This window comes from Arctopsyche grandis, chromosome 4 (genome assembly GCF_051622035.1).
Source record: "Arctopsyche grandis isolate Sample6627 chromosome 4, ASM5162203v2, whole genome shotgun sequence".
NCBI classification, from domain to species: domain Eukaryota; kingdom Metazoa; phylum Arthropoda; class Insecta; order Trichoptera; family Hydropsychidae; genus Arctopsyche; species Arctopsyche grandis.
Window position 1 is genome coordinate 20,184,505 of NC_135358.1, and position 17,941 is coordinate 20,202,445.

Below are 17,941 nucleotides of genomic sequence, written 5' to 3' on the forward strand. Positions count from 1 at the left end.
AGTTGAGCAAAAACAGAGCATGGCAAAATCAGTGGGCGAAGATCAACGACAATGACTAATGACCGACAGAGGAATCGATCAATCTTTTCGTCTCCTTCGAAAGAGACACACCTTAGGAAATGATTCCCCGCTGAAGGAGAAGCGTCGCATTGTTGCTGCATCAAAACCGCTAGGAGATGCTTCAGATGATCGATCATCTTCGTCTTGGCATAAAATCCTGAACTTATACAACACAGTGGACGATGAATACGATCCAAGGCCCGGTCGACCACGAACCAGATCGATTCATCGCGGAGAGACCAACTAGCGTGAAACGAGCTTAACGCTCTCCACCTTGAAATTTTATCAATTGCCGTGTTGTATTATGAATATGCGTGACAATTAAATGATTATATGGAAATTAATAACATGTATTATTATTATGATTTTTAATATTTATTCACTATTCTGTTACGTTATTTAAATTAGAACCGGTCAAACCGATACAGTTACGATTGCGCTTGGAACCACAATACCGCAATGCACAATATTATATTTGTATGTATAATGAAATGTCAAATTAACATTAATGCGGTGTATTCTAACTCCATAAGTATTTTTAGGTCAATAAGACTAAAATCATTAATTAATAAAAGCAAAAAAAATACTGGAGCGGAGACTGATCAATCCTTACTAAGTTTCATATACTGAATTTGATATGACTATGATTTTTGCAAGCTAGCTCTCATTTAAGAGATATGAGCGTTTAAAAAAAATGGGCAATTTTTATAGATTTTTGACATTTGCAGTTTTTAATTCAAAATCTAGTATTGCTGTGTCAAAATTGAATATTGGAATCGATAGTCAGGTGTTTTTTTCTATTGATTCTGATTTCGTTGCTTTAAAATACTTATTAATTATCTAGCGAATTTTAAAAGTCGAAAATATACTTTTTTCTTACACATTTTTTCCCGTAAAGCCTGTTGAGTTTATTTCGTTAATTTTTCAACTATCTACGTTTATTACAATCAATAGAAAAAACATCCGATTATTGATTCCAATACTCACTTTTGGCACAACAATACTAGATTTTTAATTAAAAAATGGAAAAGCCAAAAAAGTAAACATTGCACATTTTTTTTAAACGCTCATAGCTCTTAAACTAGCGCTAGCCAACAAAAATCATTGTCATATTCGAATTCAGTGGGTATACTTTAGTGAAGATTGATTAGTCTCCACTCCAGTAGTTGGTAGATTGACTTAACTTCAATTCATATTTATTACAAATAAACTTTAGCCCAAACGAGCCATAGTACATGTATTGTTCAATAACTAGGAAATATCTCTCAGTCGTGAAGATCAATTTCTAGTTTATATTTTGTTTATAACATAAAAGTGGACAATATCAATAAATTAAACATTTAAGATTGTGTAAAAATTTTATAGCAATTACTGTGGAAAATTTAATTGGAATTTGTCTAACAAATTTATAAATAGATACGTTGACAACATTGTTTAAAATTTAAATAACAATGAAAACAACTTCATACTATCAAAAACAACAATTTAACGAGAAATTTATTACATGTCTCGTCTACGAAATAACTTTTGGTGAAATCACACCGAATACATTACGAAATGCTTAATTTGCATGATTTCATTGTTAGCGCAACAATTGCAGAGATGTGATCCGATTTACAAAATAATGTGAGAGAATTTCGCTTATTTGCCCCCATTGTATTTGCTAGCATTATATTATATTATTGCCCACTACTAATTTGATCACACTATAAATACGTATTCCGCACACTCTTTTTTTGAGACTGTCACGCAGTACTATAGCGAGCCTATGGCAAATGGGCGAGTGCCAAGGACGCTCGGTGCGAGGGGCGCCGAAGGCGTCCTTCGCCTATTTAAAAAAAATAATATATATATATATATATATATATATATATATATATATATATATATATATATATAGCATGTATCACATGGTTCGGTGATTATTAGTCACAAAGCGCTGGACATCTGGCAGCCGAAAAGTCCATCATACTAACAAGAACTCGAGTGTCAAATATTCCGTATTTACGATTTTCATGGCAAAAATTGTCTTTTGGGCGATCGTGATGTGACTAATAATCCAATTACCGCATCACATTGATATTTTAAATATACTGGGTAGATGGGATTTACAAGAATCCTATCCCAATATAGAATTAGCGATACGCATATTTATCACAATGCCTACGATAGTGACTTCGGCAGAAAGAAGTTTTAGTAAATTAAAATTTATTTGAGATCAACCAGCGGTCAAGAGAGATTATCAAATCTAAGTACATTATCGATAGAAAGTGAATTATCAAGAATATAAAATTCGATAATATAATAATAGAATGCCAACGCCAAAGCACGGAAAATTCCATTTTAGTTTTTTCTATCTGTAATAGTTAAGTTGTTAATAATGTAATTGGTTTCTAGTCTAGACAGATTTATTGTTATTAATATAAAGAAAAAAATATTTGAAACAAACATTAGTAAAAATAAAAATATATTTTGTTTTAAGTGCACTGATTCCTTTTATAATATGACATGTATTTGTTGCAAAATTCTCAATGTGGGACATTTATAATATAAAAAATAATCCTGTTTTATTTTAAAATATGTGATTTATATATATTTGAATAAATATATATTTTTTTAATTAAATTATTTTAATCTTATGAAAAAATAATAAAGAGGCGACAAATTTGATATTTGCCAAGGGCGCCAAAAACATGGTTACGGCTCTGCTATCACGCTTTCAAAATAATCAAAAGCACTTTATTTTCGTCTCTTTCAAGCGTTAAGTTGAAGTGAAAAGGAGAAGCGCAACTCCTCTCGATTTGACATTTCGAATCTTCGCGACCTCAATAGCGAATTTTTGCGATAGAAAATCGTATATTGTATATATGTATATAAAATTGCACAATCTAAATATGTGTAGAAGTATTATATCTTATATGTATGTATGTATATATATTTTTGAATTATTTTTAATTCTTTCTCGTAATTTAAATAAACGAAATCCACAGATCGTTATTGAAGGCAATCGGTGAAGTGTTAATTGGGCGCGTGTACTCGAAGGGTTCGAAACGGGTGCTTAAACGAGAATAAAGAAAAAAAAAGTTACCTAAGATATTAACTTCTAAGACGATAGGATACAACAAATTACTCTCATTATGCACGTTGAGTGTTATTATTGTTTATTACCGAGATTGTGGGACGAACCCTCGTCCCAACTCGAGGATGTGGTAGTTGATGGTACATACATCAAAACTATAGCACTATATTGTTAATTCACCATTAATCCTATTAGAGCCCGTATGCTATTTATATTTTATTATAAAATCATTAAATAATATATTTATAGCTCAATTTCAAATACATGTACGATATTTTAATATGAGAGTTGTTGATAAACAGACATAGCGTGCATTCAAAAAGTTCTAAGAAATGAGATTAAATTTATTCTTTTGCGTGTTTGAGCGTGAATGAAAAAAAGGTACGAATGCTAGAAATGAATGAACGTATGCAAAATACGCAAATTAAGAAGAAAAATACTTTAAACATGGTATTTAAATAAATTGCTTCAATTGAGGAAACTCTTGGTAATTGTTGGGGTAGAAGGCTCAATTTACTGTGCAGACAAGATACTTTCAGAACGATTCCAATGAATGGTCATAATGGTATTGTGTGTACTGTGTAGTTTAGCCCGCTAGGCAGATGAATTATGTGCTGTGAAAGACCGAAATGTACATGTCTATGGAAATGGAACAAGTGAATGAAGTCATTCAAATTCTCATTGTATGTACATATGTAGGTATAAAAAAAACATCCCCAAATTTTAGAAGTTATAAAGGTTGGTAATTACGTACTTTTATATAAAAAATTTCATTAAATACAGTTAATTTTTTGTAGAATAATTCAGATACATAGAATTATGAATACACGAACAAGCCATAAAGAATTCTATACAAACTCAATTGAAATCAAAGAATCTACAATATAGGCACGTATATAAATTAAATGGCTACAACGATGGCATTGAACACGAAAGCTTCGTATGATTTCGTATCTTAAGCAAGTCCTCATTCAAAATCTGGTATTGAAATTATGGCTGGGTGGAAGATGCGGCGCTACCGGTAGGCAAAACTCGTCCTCGACGATTCGAGTTCGCTTTTATAAATTAGCCAGCAATTAAATGTTGAATTGCAGCAATGTCTCACGTTTGCAATTATCGCCAGACTCTTCTTCTTCTATTATTCCATATCTCGTTATTTGTTATACGGGGCCGAGCCAGGTATAGGTAAGTATGCGAGGCACACCTGCGAGGGACCAGGTACCTTCCCTGGTGGCTTCTGTTGTCGACCAGGGGTACCCAAGATCGAGACTGAGAAGACCTCTGACTAAATCACCACAGATTTCATAAATGAGAGACGACAATCGAAACCAGTTTTGGTGAGGAGTCGCGCAAACCGACCAGTTTTGTAAAATTCGAACTTTCCGCAAAAGCGAAATGTCAAGGATAACACTCACCGACAATCGAGCACCTGTTGTTCATCATTCCTCAACAATCTCATCTCGTTCTCGGTACATTATTCTATACGTGCGACCCTGTTAACCTTTCCAATTCAATTAATATGGAAATTCAATAATGATTACTCATCGGTTTTTATACAGGTACCTTATCTGCACACTAAGAATCGATAAATACACTATTGTTTTCGTGAGAATTTTCGACCTCAAGATTTAGACTGATGCATATCAAATATTGCTATTAGAAAATATCTATTTATTTCTTTGATAAGTATCAATTATTAATTTTAATAGTGTTATACTGATTTCAACACTTCGAATGTTTGTCAGTTGCATCCCTCTTATTCATCAACTACATATATAAATATTTAAGGTTTCGGAAATGGTTGAAAACGACTGAATACAACGAAGCCAAATGGCTGCAAACACGCGATACAACAAGGAATAAAAGAATCGAGTGCGCATCTTCCAACAGCAGCATCAGATCCGCTGAAAAAGAACGGCCAAGGATACGCTCGAGGTATATACCTGACGATTGAACAACTTTAAGAAAACATTTATATAAAAAGCAGTAAATTCGAAATGCAATAAAACTGGATTTATTTAGAAATATGTGAACTTGGGTTGAAAAGAATCAAAACTTACTCCATACCGCTACTACACGTTTACGCAATATTCATGAATGATCGAATACGGTTAGATCATTTGAAATTGTACCACTAGAATAATTGTTAAATATGGCGTCTCGTAACCTTCTCTCACATCGATGATGAATCGTGCCTAAAGGGCCGGTGTTCAATTCGTAAGGCTTCCATCGAACGCAGATGTTTCCTCCGAAGTAGGGACGAAGAGGTTAAAAAAGGGTTACAAATATTAATTGTAGAACGCTACGGGGTATACCATAAATTTTCATCCACTTAACAAACGGTGTAGAAGTGTACCTAGTGTGGTAAATTCAAATGAAGTAGCCATCTACTACTATTCTATCAAAAACACAATAAAATAAAATATCCGATTAACCATCGTGTTCTTAGAATCACTTTGTTGAAAAATATATGTATACCTTAGTGGATATGCAAATCGTACGTGTCGCAAAATGAGTATAATTAAAACATCAACTGGGAAGATCACCATCCGGCAATTACGTATACGAGTCCTCAGGATACATACTAATTGTCTCTAATAAGCGTCCTTCACTCGCATTGTTAATTTGAACGTCAGAAAACGGACAGGGGATACGAATAATTTAATTTGAATTAAAATTTGTTGCAAAGTTGTAAGTATAAAATTAATACAATTTTATTATAGGGTTAAAGTTGAAGCATTCGACATCGTCGGTGCAATAATTAGTGTGAATTTAGAAGACGAAACAGTTGTACAAACAAAAGTCTCGAAACACTTGCTTCTATTTCAAGATACAAATATGGTATTTCACTCGATATCGTATTTGTTCGATAGTAGTATACCCATAATAACGTCAACTCGACCGTATCGTCATATATCATTCATTATAGATTTGCAAACTAAAATTGCATACATTACTACGGTTTAAAATACATCGCACGTGTATATGTATTAAATTATGCATTGATTCAAGAGTCTCGCATTAATATGTATGAATTAGAAGCAAATGACACACTTTGAAAGAGTATAATAAAAAAATGAAAAGCACGTTAAATTAACAAATATTAAAACGGCACACTGACTACGTAATTATTTATCAAAAAATATAATTAAATTACACAAACATTTATAAACATTTTGTGCTATATACACTTACAGGCGTTTATCGCTAATTTTATGTGTTTGTACATATGATTGTAAACTAGTTTTTCGTAATGCGTTTATTTTTCCCGGTAGTTCGACAAATATTTCTATTGATAGCTGTTACCATTGTGTTCATTATCGAACTAATGATAATATGTAAATAAACGCACCTACATAAGTTTGACATACATTTTATAAGTTAAAGCTTTGTTTATGTCAATAAAAATTGATTTTGTCATAATATTCATATCCCACGCAATTTTTCCGCCCAAAATCCATTGCGTTAACTAGACTGCTGTCAAAATGACGTCGATTTTTTTTTTCACCTCTACCGGCTACTTACTCACCAGTCGACCAGTGATGGTCGGTATAAAAAAGCGCAATAATCGCTCATTGTTGACGATCTAGAAAAAATTAGATCGTGTTAGTGAACCATCATCGAGATCTCTCCGACGCCGTCAGACGGTAACGGAAAATCGAGGAAACGACTCCAACGTCCGAGACCGCCTGTTAGGTTAGGTCGGTTCCTCAGAACCGATTACACAATATCCAAAAATCAAAATTCGACATTGAAAAAATAGTTGTAATGTGTGCAGCGATAGATGTGTGTACCTACCGGGAACTGACGTCGGGTGTAATAAATTACGCATGAATTTTTGTTACGATGATTTACGATCGTTCGTTTTGATTGATCGTTCGATCTGAGCACAAGGAACGTACGGATCCTCGCAATTACATATATTTATATGTACATAGGTACATGCATGCTTATTTAAAGTCATACAAAGCACGCGGAATCGAAAATAAAACGGATTGTTTTAAGTGTCACAGACAATAGAAATAAAATCCGCATCCACCGACTTTTCGATAATCAATCCAGTCACGGCCTAAGTTTTTGCATTTTGAAAGCGCGAATTTTTGCTCGATTTGAATGTTTTCCGGCATAAAACCTAAACGATCTGCTTTATAGCTATGTATGTATTTATTACATTTTATGCCGTTGAAAACTAAAAAGTGTGAAGGAAAACTATTAAAAGAGAGTTCAACGCACTAATAGTACTAAAACCCAAGCAATATTTTTAATGGTCAAATAAATACTCGTACTGTTGAGGAATATAAAATAAAATATAATTTGAAATATAACAGTACATATGTATTTATATTATATATTGGCAAATACATACAAATTACAAAAGTACGTTTAATTTTTTAATGGTCATAGATTATACGAGTCATAATTAAGCGTGCCGTTCATTGTTAATTGTTCTCTGTGCTTTGCCCAATTTTATTTAGAACCTTTTTTTTACACTCTAGCTTTGTAAATAGACCCAAAACGCCCTGATTCCTGGAAAAAGCACGCTGGTTATCCGCCCTTTAGTCATAATGATCTTGTATCATATAAGATCATTATATAAGTTATATGTAGCAGAGTGTGAGTACAATGGAATAAGTGTAAATTTTATATAACATCCCTTAAATATAGATATAAATTTTTTATACTAAATCATCAAACTAACCCTAACCAACGTACATATGTACATACATACATATCTATATTGAAATATCTACTGTCGACCATTTAGTAGTTGTTATTATACCTACTTGAATTTATTTAAATATTACCATGTAATCAGTCCAGTGCAGAGAAAAAATATATAAAATCTCAAGATTTCAGAGACAAGCCCAAGCGTATCATATTCCGTGATGGGACGGCAAACTCTAAATTCGCAGGCTTCAATAAAATGATATAAAATACCGACGTAGAATCGGAACGAACGCGAACGGATAGTAGATAGTGGCGGAAAAAATTTGCGTGACTTATAATCGACATTCTCGAGGCGTTTGTCGTGGCGAAGGCAAGAACCGAAGCTGCCAACACATCAAGATGGAAACGAAAGGCAAATTGCCGAGATGAAAAGATCGCGGCAGCGGGCAATAGCAACAGCGACTCGCCGAGCTCAATGCACTCTTGATCTAACTAAACCGTGACGCGAAAACTCGTCAATGAGGTGCGTGCACCCTGGACCAATTGGATCAATCGGAGGTTTGTGTGATGCAAGTGCATCCCGCAATGTTGTGCAACAGACGACAAACGCACGGATATTCGGGCACTGGTCGTCGTGACGCCGACTGTCAAAATTAAGAACGAACGTGACGTAGAGCAGATAAAATATCATGTTAAGTTTCTCAATTTATAAATAAAAGAACGCATACGTTTCTCAACTATCCTGGGTTCATGCTAACTTGAATTAATTTTATGAAATTTTTAAATATAGATATTTATAAACTAATTTTGTAAATTTAGATTTTTCATTATGTGCAAGACTACATATGTAGTATTCCTGATGGATTATTATCAAACCACTTCAGAAATTCACCACATACTTACTCCATTATGTATAGTAGTTATATGGTAAGATATCCTGTTATTATATGTATACTTTATTATACAATAAGCACACACTGGCCAGATTCAGACCGAGTCATCGGAAGACTAGTATTCCTGGTGGATTATTATCAAACCACTTCAGAAATTCACCACATACTTAACGGCCAAGTTTACGTAATACACGTAAAGGAAAATTTTCCAAATCCATTTATTCAATGAACTAGAAGTATAAATTATTTAAAATATAAGAATTATTATTATTGTTTGAATAAAAACACAATTGAAATTACGTGTATGCTAATTTTGGGTGTGTCAAATCACAAATCTCTCTCTGAATCATTTCCGGGAAAATGCCTTAGTGTACGACATACCTTCAATTCCATAGTATGATTCATCAATTTCATCAATCAAAAATGAAATATTACAGTATAAAACAACAAAAACAATCACACTAGTAAACGATTTAAGAACACAAAATGAGTCAAACTGATCGAGTACGATATTCGAGTACGTTTAAAAACGATAAAAATAAAATAATCAAAGTATAATAAAATAAAAACAATCACCTTCTCCACAGCCGATGCGAGATTATCCACACAGTTCAAATACAACAAGAACAACAAAAACAAAAGAGCACGTTCCAAAAAAAAAAAATCAAAAATTGATCACACTAAAAATCGACACTGGAATCGGGGGTATCCTCGTCTCTCGGCACAAACTGGCACACGGCGCGGCGCGTTGCAGCGGCGTTTTTGCGGCCCGTCAAAATGCACACAGGTGGGTCACGGTGGGCCGCCGCGGTCACATTCCTCTCGGACAGACGAATCTGACGAACCGTCCCAGCGGTCCGACCACCACCCAGCTTCCGGGACTCCCAGAGTCTGGAGTCTGGAGACGTCGCGAGTTCGGGTTCTGGTGCGCGAGATCGGGGAAATTGGTACAGAACGTTGCTCGACCGGTGGCAGGCGTTCGCTCTGACGGCGCGAGCTCGTGTGAGGCTGCGGCCGTTACGACGCGTTCGCGACCGTTCGGCACTTCTCGCCGCTTCTCGCGTGTCGTCGGCTTTGGTCGGCTTTGGCGCGTATCTACCGCCGACTTTTTGAATGCTTTTCCCGCCAAAAGTGGCGGATGTACATATGTTGTAATGATTATATATACCCTTTTGAAATTTCATCGCAAGCTTTTAAATCTATGTATTTATTTGGTGCAATCAAATAAAATAATAATAATTTTAAATACATACATACATACATAGTTATAAAAAAAGTTATTTATTTACTTTTTTTTATTTAATTCCAATCCAACATACTCGCCTTTACAGATGGCTCCAAAGCGACGAGTGTACTAATACAGATACTATACAATCAATACAAGCATTTATGCAATGCGAATTCATACAAACACCGTCCACAGTGACATATATGGAGAAATTTTTGCAGCATTTTATTATACAAATTGGTGAATCTCAAGACGTTTGAGATATCGAAAAGAGATTGAAAAGGAAATGCCAATTTACAGGAACCGTTTCAATTAAAATCAGAAAAATTGGCAAACTCTGACAGGAAACGATCGACCTGGAGTCACAAACAAAGGTCTGGCCTGCAGCTACCAATGGGAATCAAACTGTAACCACTCTGCTCGAAAGCATAATATGCTAACCACTAGTCCACGCTGCTGGTTATATTATTAGAAGAATGAACTGACGATTTTAATGGCATTAAATAAAAATTAGTCATTGAAAATAAGTAAAGAAGAGACGAAGAAATTGTAAGAAAACATAACACTGTATATAACGCTTTCTGACATTTTCATTACAATTACTGAAATGAATTTTCAACGGAAATAGCACAATTTCGTAGAAATTTAAAATAAAAATTTCGATATATTATAATAAAACACAACGAGCTAATGAGGCATGAGCAGTGGCGTAGCCAGGATTTTGTCAAGGGGGGGGTTTTGACAGGAAAAAAGGCAAGATAATATATATAATTTATATTTAATTAATATAAAATCACAACATATAAAAATAAAGTAAAGCTAACTTCTAACTGAAGAGTATGATGCAAACGACCGATGAATTGCGACAGGAGTGGGATATTTTGCCGCCGACTGCGCTCCGCCAAGGGGGGGGTCCAGACCCCCCGGACCCCCCCCCCCCCCCCTTCGCTACTCCACTGGGCGTGAGTGCCATTTTACATAGAGTTGACTGTTTTACAACTTATTTTACGCGTCTTTAAATTCGCCATAAAAGTAATTCAATGGAGATTCATGTTGCATTGTTTTGTTCGCGCGAGCGGATCAAATATCTTACTTAAATTGCTTCAACGCATTTTATGACGAATACCCTTGTCTCTAACAAACAAAAAAATAATTATCGACATGACAATGGGAAGTTCTTGGGATTGTTTTCAAAACATTGCCGCAATGTAGACTTACAGGAGATTCCAACGCGGGACTAATTTATAAGAGCGAAACCCGAAAGAATGTGAACGACTATTCTAGGAAAACTGCAAATTCCTCACGGAAAGGGAACCGGTACATAATGGGTCTTTTTTATTTACTAGAGAACCTCCACTTATACAAGTTATTCTTTTAAAAAATTTTGATCTTTTTACATACCTCCTTTTTTTATGAATGTTCGTAACTGGTTCAACTCGGCGGAACGTGACGAATACGATCAACTTTGTACGTAGTTAGCGCTCGAAATTCGCGTAGGAATATACCACGATTTTTAATTATTAAAATTTCACTCGTGCACTCTAAATACATTGAATTTGATTAATGAATGTGAATAATTAAGAAGACGAATGAATCCATATTTTTTCGGGATTCGATTATAGATACGAGAACGAAACGTGCTCGGGGATGATCCACTCCGATTCTCCGTAGGTACGTCCATTTATTTTTATTTATTATTCAGCATCCGCCATTCGAAAAGTATGCACGTTTGTCCTTGAAGTGTTGTAGAACCTGTCCGCAAATTAATGACTCCGATTAAGCATAGAAATGGACGGTTTATCGGGGCTAAACCGCATACTTAATCGAGACCCGGCCCTGCGCTAAACGCGACTTGATTTATACGTAACACTTTTTTAAACACAACTACATAACCAAGTTTTTTCCACCAATATCAGGTATATTCAAGAGGCAGCAAATAAAATTATACATAAATTCATAGTTGCACGTGTGGGGATTATCTCAAACGAATCGTCGGTATTATCTTCGCCTCACAACCAGGAAGACAAGAACTTCGCATGTTTATTACGCAACGTGGCAAATATCCGATTTCAAAAGTGATTTTTATTAATACACATATGTATGGGTATCGCACCGCGTTGGCCTTCGTTCTTACGGTGGTTCTAGAGAAACTGTTATTGTTTTTTTAACAAACTGTTATGCCCGATAATCCGCAATGGCCCTAATTAGTTTTTAACCGTCGAATTTAATTTGTATACACCTTTTGAGAGAGTATACTCATTAGCTGGCACGGACAATGGCAACTTAACGATCAGGAATTGTCTTCGACGCATTCAACTACCGGTCTTGCCAATTTGCCGACTGTAAATAATTCTACACAACGAATTCGCTTTAGATCGACTTTTTATAGTATATAACAAGTTAAATAACCAGCAACATTTAGTGGTTAGTGGTTATAATTCTATCAAATGAGGGGTCATGGGCTCTATTCCTGGCCCGATGTTGCTGGCCAAACCACAAACAATGTGATTCCAATCCCAGGTAGATCGTTTCCTATCATAGTTTGATAATTTATCTGATTTCATTGTTGAAGCGGTTCCAAAAAAATTGGCAACCTATTATATAAATATAATTTTAAATTTATGATAATAATGTTATAAATTTATATCACGTACATATTTGTAAATTAGGCCATCGGTGTTGCCTTGGGGTAAAGCCCGTAATTGCACCATGGTAAAATATAAATATTAAAAATAAAATATTAATAATAATATGAACATTTCTTAACTTTATAGTGAAACTAGTGGTGCTACCCAGCTTTGCTCGGTAAATGAAAATTAAAGGAAAACCATGATAAAAATCTTCATTCGTTTTTTTCTTGAATTTATTTGAATCGAAAAAAATTAAAATTATTCAACGACCGACCAATCAAAAACGTCTTTGAACAATCCAACCAATCAGAAACGACGTTGACGACAGCCAATCAGAAACGAATTACAGTTGCCGTTTCGGTTTTATTAAGATTACATCAAAGAAATAGCCTAATTATTGACATTACATAGATATTAAATAAAGTACATACATACTTCGTCGAATTTGTTCATTTATGTATGTATATTGCATCATTGATTGTGAAAGTTTCAGCGGACGCAGGGCGACCGTTATAATAATGAGCTTTTTTTAGCTTGTTACTTATTTGCTATTGCAACCGGAAAGGGATAAATTAAATCCAAAATAAATACAAATAACACAACGAAGTACTAATAGAAACTTGTTAAATAGCTGTATAATTAAAATCACATTTAAATTTGTTTGCGTTATTAACGTAACGGGAAACTATTTCGTTCTATACGTACCACACATACATAGTTCGTTTCCCTCAATACGAATAAAATAAAATTTATTTTTTCTTATAAATTCTTATTTATTTTACGCCATATAAATTTACGTTTTTGTGCACGTCTTATCTGCATACAAATTACCCGAAATTATTCACACAGTCTCTTGGCGGAAAGGGTCTTTGAATACTTCGTCCGTACAAACAGGAATCCAATTTTATCCTAATTTAAATCTTATTACAATGCGGTCACGTAGTCCAGTGGTCGACTGGAACGTTTACCGAACAAACAAAAACCGGCACGAACCAAAGAACACTTCCGCCGGTTTCATAGGTATAAGATGAAGTACCATTAGGTACATTCTTATCATTTTTTTTCGATGGAAATAAAATATAGAAATTGAATACGTACATACATATATACCTAGGTAGTTGTACGAATACTAAACCGACTACCCACGAGGTGAAGTCATTGACAGTTGGACAGAATGTGTGGTCAATTTGATTGACAGACATAAAACGAGAAACGTCTGTGACTTCTGACATCTATTAAGTACCTTGAAAGGCTGAAATTTAAACGTAGGCGTTCGAAATAAATCTGAGATTCAATCCCAAACGACATACAAAAAGAGTGTGAAAATACGCAACACACCAAAGAGCGAAAGTGATGAGAAAATGGTATAATTAAATAACAACATAAACAATCGGAACGATTATATCGAATGGCAATTAATATTGTGTGTGAAAGTTGCGAGAAAATGTTAACATAATCGATAAAACAACAGCAACAACGAGAGTTGTTTTCAATGCATATGTACATACATACATATGTATGTATACTCAATACGAAACAATCAACCGGACGCTCATTTTTAAATACACATATGTATTTAATAATAAATTAGATAAGAAATAATAAAAATCTGAATTTAAGATTGTCCAAATCTACTGCTGCAAAAAAAATGTGCAATTAACGTAGCAGATTCTATATTATATTTTTTTATTACAGAGCAATTTCGCCACGCATCGTTCCTACAAAAGGATAAAGGCAAACGAATCAAATCGCCTCTGCCACCGGTAGGGTACAATCACCGCACAATGAAAGATCGCCGGTTCGAATCCCAATTTCACGCGAATCTGCCCCGGTTCGAGCATCGCCGACGTTCAAGGCCTCATAAGCAACCCCCAAATTTAACAAAAAATAAATCAAAGGGGTTAACTCGCCGTCCGGCGTTAAAAATTTAAGTCTCTAAGAAATACGACGGCACGTATAAATTCGGTTTATCCCCGTGAAAAGGGGACCGATGCTGCACAGTAGGCACCAGTGTGGGTCTTTGGCCTCAATTCCTCACGGTCTGTTAATAATAAGGTACGATGATGTTCGTTCGAAGCTCCGCTAAGCTGTCCGACACTTTGACAGGTCGAAAACTTCGGGCGTCCCAGGGGGCGTCCCTCAAAAGTCCTCCGGGACGAGCGTATAAGTATGATACATTTGCTTCTCCAGAGATTTTTTTTTAAATTAAATTTAACAGTGACAGGACACGCCGAATCAAGCAATATATTCACATTCGCAGTGAAATGAAAAATAATACAACTTTACGCACCCATCGTATGTTTACGAGACGGCTATGTAAATTTGGAGAGGTAATACGACAGTCAAATATTTGTAGGATCTCATATGATATTATGTGTTCGGCGTTTTTTCAAGAACTTGAGTCCTACCACGAATATCTTAACAGTTTGATATTAAATCTTACGAAGAATCATAATGATTCACGGTTCATTGTACCCATCTTGAAAGATGATTTGTAAGGATAAGACACAGGTACATACACAGATATATACATATATGAATTCATATCTAATAGAAGTTACTTGTAATCACTTATAATTCAACAAAAATGGCGTTAAATTTTATTTATTTTAACCCTATTAAAATTTAGAATTACTATCTATTAATATACTCCTAATATAATATAAATTCTAAAAATAATAGTTGCAATTTCAGAAATTGGCTGTCATGGAAACGAAAATAAAAAGTAGGGGCAATTTTAAAATGAACTGTACGTTTAGGGACTTCTAAAAAAATTTATTCGACGATTATTTCATCAAATTGATGTGGGAAAAATCTTGAATTTTGCATATAATTTATTTCCAATCTGTTTAAATGTTTAAACTGCAAATTTTTTTTTCGAGACTTTAAATATTGATTTCATTTTATTGTCGTACTATGTAAATTTATTGTATATAATTTCGTAAGAAACATTCACTTTCATAAATGCTCGAAGTGCATTCATACATATACATACATACGTATGATTATTTAATTTATCCATTCATATGTACGTTAAATATATAATTTTCGAAACCATCAAAAAATACAAATAACATATAAGAATATGAAATAATTGTAATTAAATCCGTTACGCAATCGTCAAGTACAATTGTCTCATACACAACTTTACACGAATCACGTTTTCGAGAAAATTCAATGGGACAAACGTGACCTTCGAAGACAGTAAACTTCTGTTCGGTGGAAATTTACGGGATAATTGCCGGATAAGCCGAACGCTCCCGTTATAATGGCGGACACACCATCGTCGAATTTACGCGACAAATCTTTCACGTGGGATCAGCAAAATGCTCCGACGACACATCCAAACTTGAGAGAAAGATACTCGGAAGATGAACGTTCGAGAACTGTCGGGTTTCCACACCGGAGACCGCATTCCTCGAGGAAGTGGATAAAACTCGAAAAGATTGACCGCCGAGAAGCAGCAACAGCACGTGACCAGTTGCCGAAGCCACGTGTCAACGAAGCGAGTAAATAGATCCTGGCCGCAAGGTGAACAAAATAAATAAGAAAACATAAATATTAAAAAAAAATCAAATAATACTATGAACAAACGCTACGGGTGCTTGTTACCATAATGGACCTCGAGTGTGGTCAAATAAAATCAGTAGTTTTTTTTTAACTATATGTACATACATACATACTTACTTAGTAAATACAAAAATTAACCGAACAGTAAAAAATCACCCAAAGAAAAACCTATCCAATTCAAATCAATGTATTGGCACAGGAATCGGACAACTCGAAAAAGATTTTCACAAAACAACATTAAAAAAAGTTACGTCACTTCTGAGAAACTGTGTATCCACAAGCATTACGTTTTCCCTTTATCTTATCTTGAAACATTATGTGAGCGTCTCGTACATTTAATATTTGTACAGTTTGTCTCCAAAACATATTAAGCCCCATAAACTGTCGACACCGGACCTACATACATAGCACAGATTCAAATATTTACACACGAATTAAGAACTTCAAAACACCTCTTCAAATATTATCGAATTAACGATTCCGCCGTTGCATATTTGAATTCGTTTCATTTTGATTGCAACACAACGAATTATATATTCGACAAAAATTCCCATTAATTAAACATAATATATACGTAGGTACATACATATAGTGTTATCGAATGAAAAGCGCGCATTTTAATTAAATCGATTGTATTATTTTAGATATCGTATGCAAATCCATTTAATAATATACGAGCGATATTTTATAAGAAGACGTCGATCTTCGTGGGAAATGAACAAGTCGTTGATTTATGCGAAAATATACGCGTGTCATATACTGAATACGTAATGCGTTTATAGCTTTTAGATGTTATAAAAACAAAAAACGAGAGTTACAAAACAATACATTGATTAAAAACAAAATTGCGTGGGAAAGACTAGGATGTTGTGCAAAGAAAAGAAACGAGTCCACGAAAGCTTGACAGTTACTATTAAATGCAAATTTCAATTTCTCACTCAAGTTTTGTTCCATTTTTATATTTTTTTTACTATAATAAAAACAACCAGAGCTTAATGTAATAAATTGAGTGTCAAATCAATTTCATGTATTCAATAAAAATATTTATTGATTTTTTTTACCAATACATCAAAAATGCATACCTATTAATTATGCAAATTAAAAAAAGCTAGCGTATGTATGTACTTTTGCATACAATAAACTCACATTGGTTCCAATAGTAATAAATAAAATTGTTTTACACCAAAAATTCAAACCATGTATACAAAAAAATTAACACCAGAAGCCGGAATTTTTTCCTCCGGTTCCCGATCATCTCGATGATAAATCGAGGAATAAAAAACCGGTCAGATTTTCAATCAAAATCCATTAACATAGAAGGCGTCACGTCACCGACTACGCCTACTAAGGCCTCCTATGAGAAAAAAAACATCTCCAAAATGTTAACAGTTATCAGAGAGAACCAAACAAGAGATAATTATATGCAAACCAAATAAAAGATAACGACTATTTCGTATTCTGAAACAATAAATATAGCACATACTTCACAGGAAAGTGAACAATAGTACATATATTTAATTATAGTATTTATTAATTTTTTTTAAGAATCGATCAGAACAATGAAAAATCCTTGAAACGATTCGCTCATCCGTAAAGTAGGAATACCGCGGAAATATAATATATAGAGCGTCGTTTCGAGCAATTATCAAGGTCAATAAAATAATACGATATTAAATTAAATTTACGCATTTTTTAGCACCTTCGACATCCAATTTCCAATTTAAAATTAAAAGTAATTAACTGAAAATTACTATTCATATATGTAGTTTATATGTACTTAACTTTACTCTATTGATAAACTTAAGTCATATAA

The 17,941-nt window shown here is 34.2% G+C and overlaps 1 protein-coding gene across 2 annotated transcripts in view; it reads right to left on the bottom strand.

The window, feature by feature from the left end:
• LOC143910862 (uncharacterized) overlaps positions 1–17,941 on the bottom strand; it is a 194,381-nt gene that overhangs the window by 118,600 nt on the left and 57,840 nt on the right. Inside the window, exon 1 of one of the 2 annotated variants that reach the window (XM_077429467.1) lies at positions 9,277–9,704. The exons of the other annotated variant lie outside the window; for it this stretch is intronic. The gene's annotated coding sequence lies outside the window, so the exon portion shown is untranslated. Of the gene's footprint in view, positions 1–9,276; positions 9,705–17,941 lie in introns of those variants that run through there. 2 annotated transcript variants of the gene reach the window in all.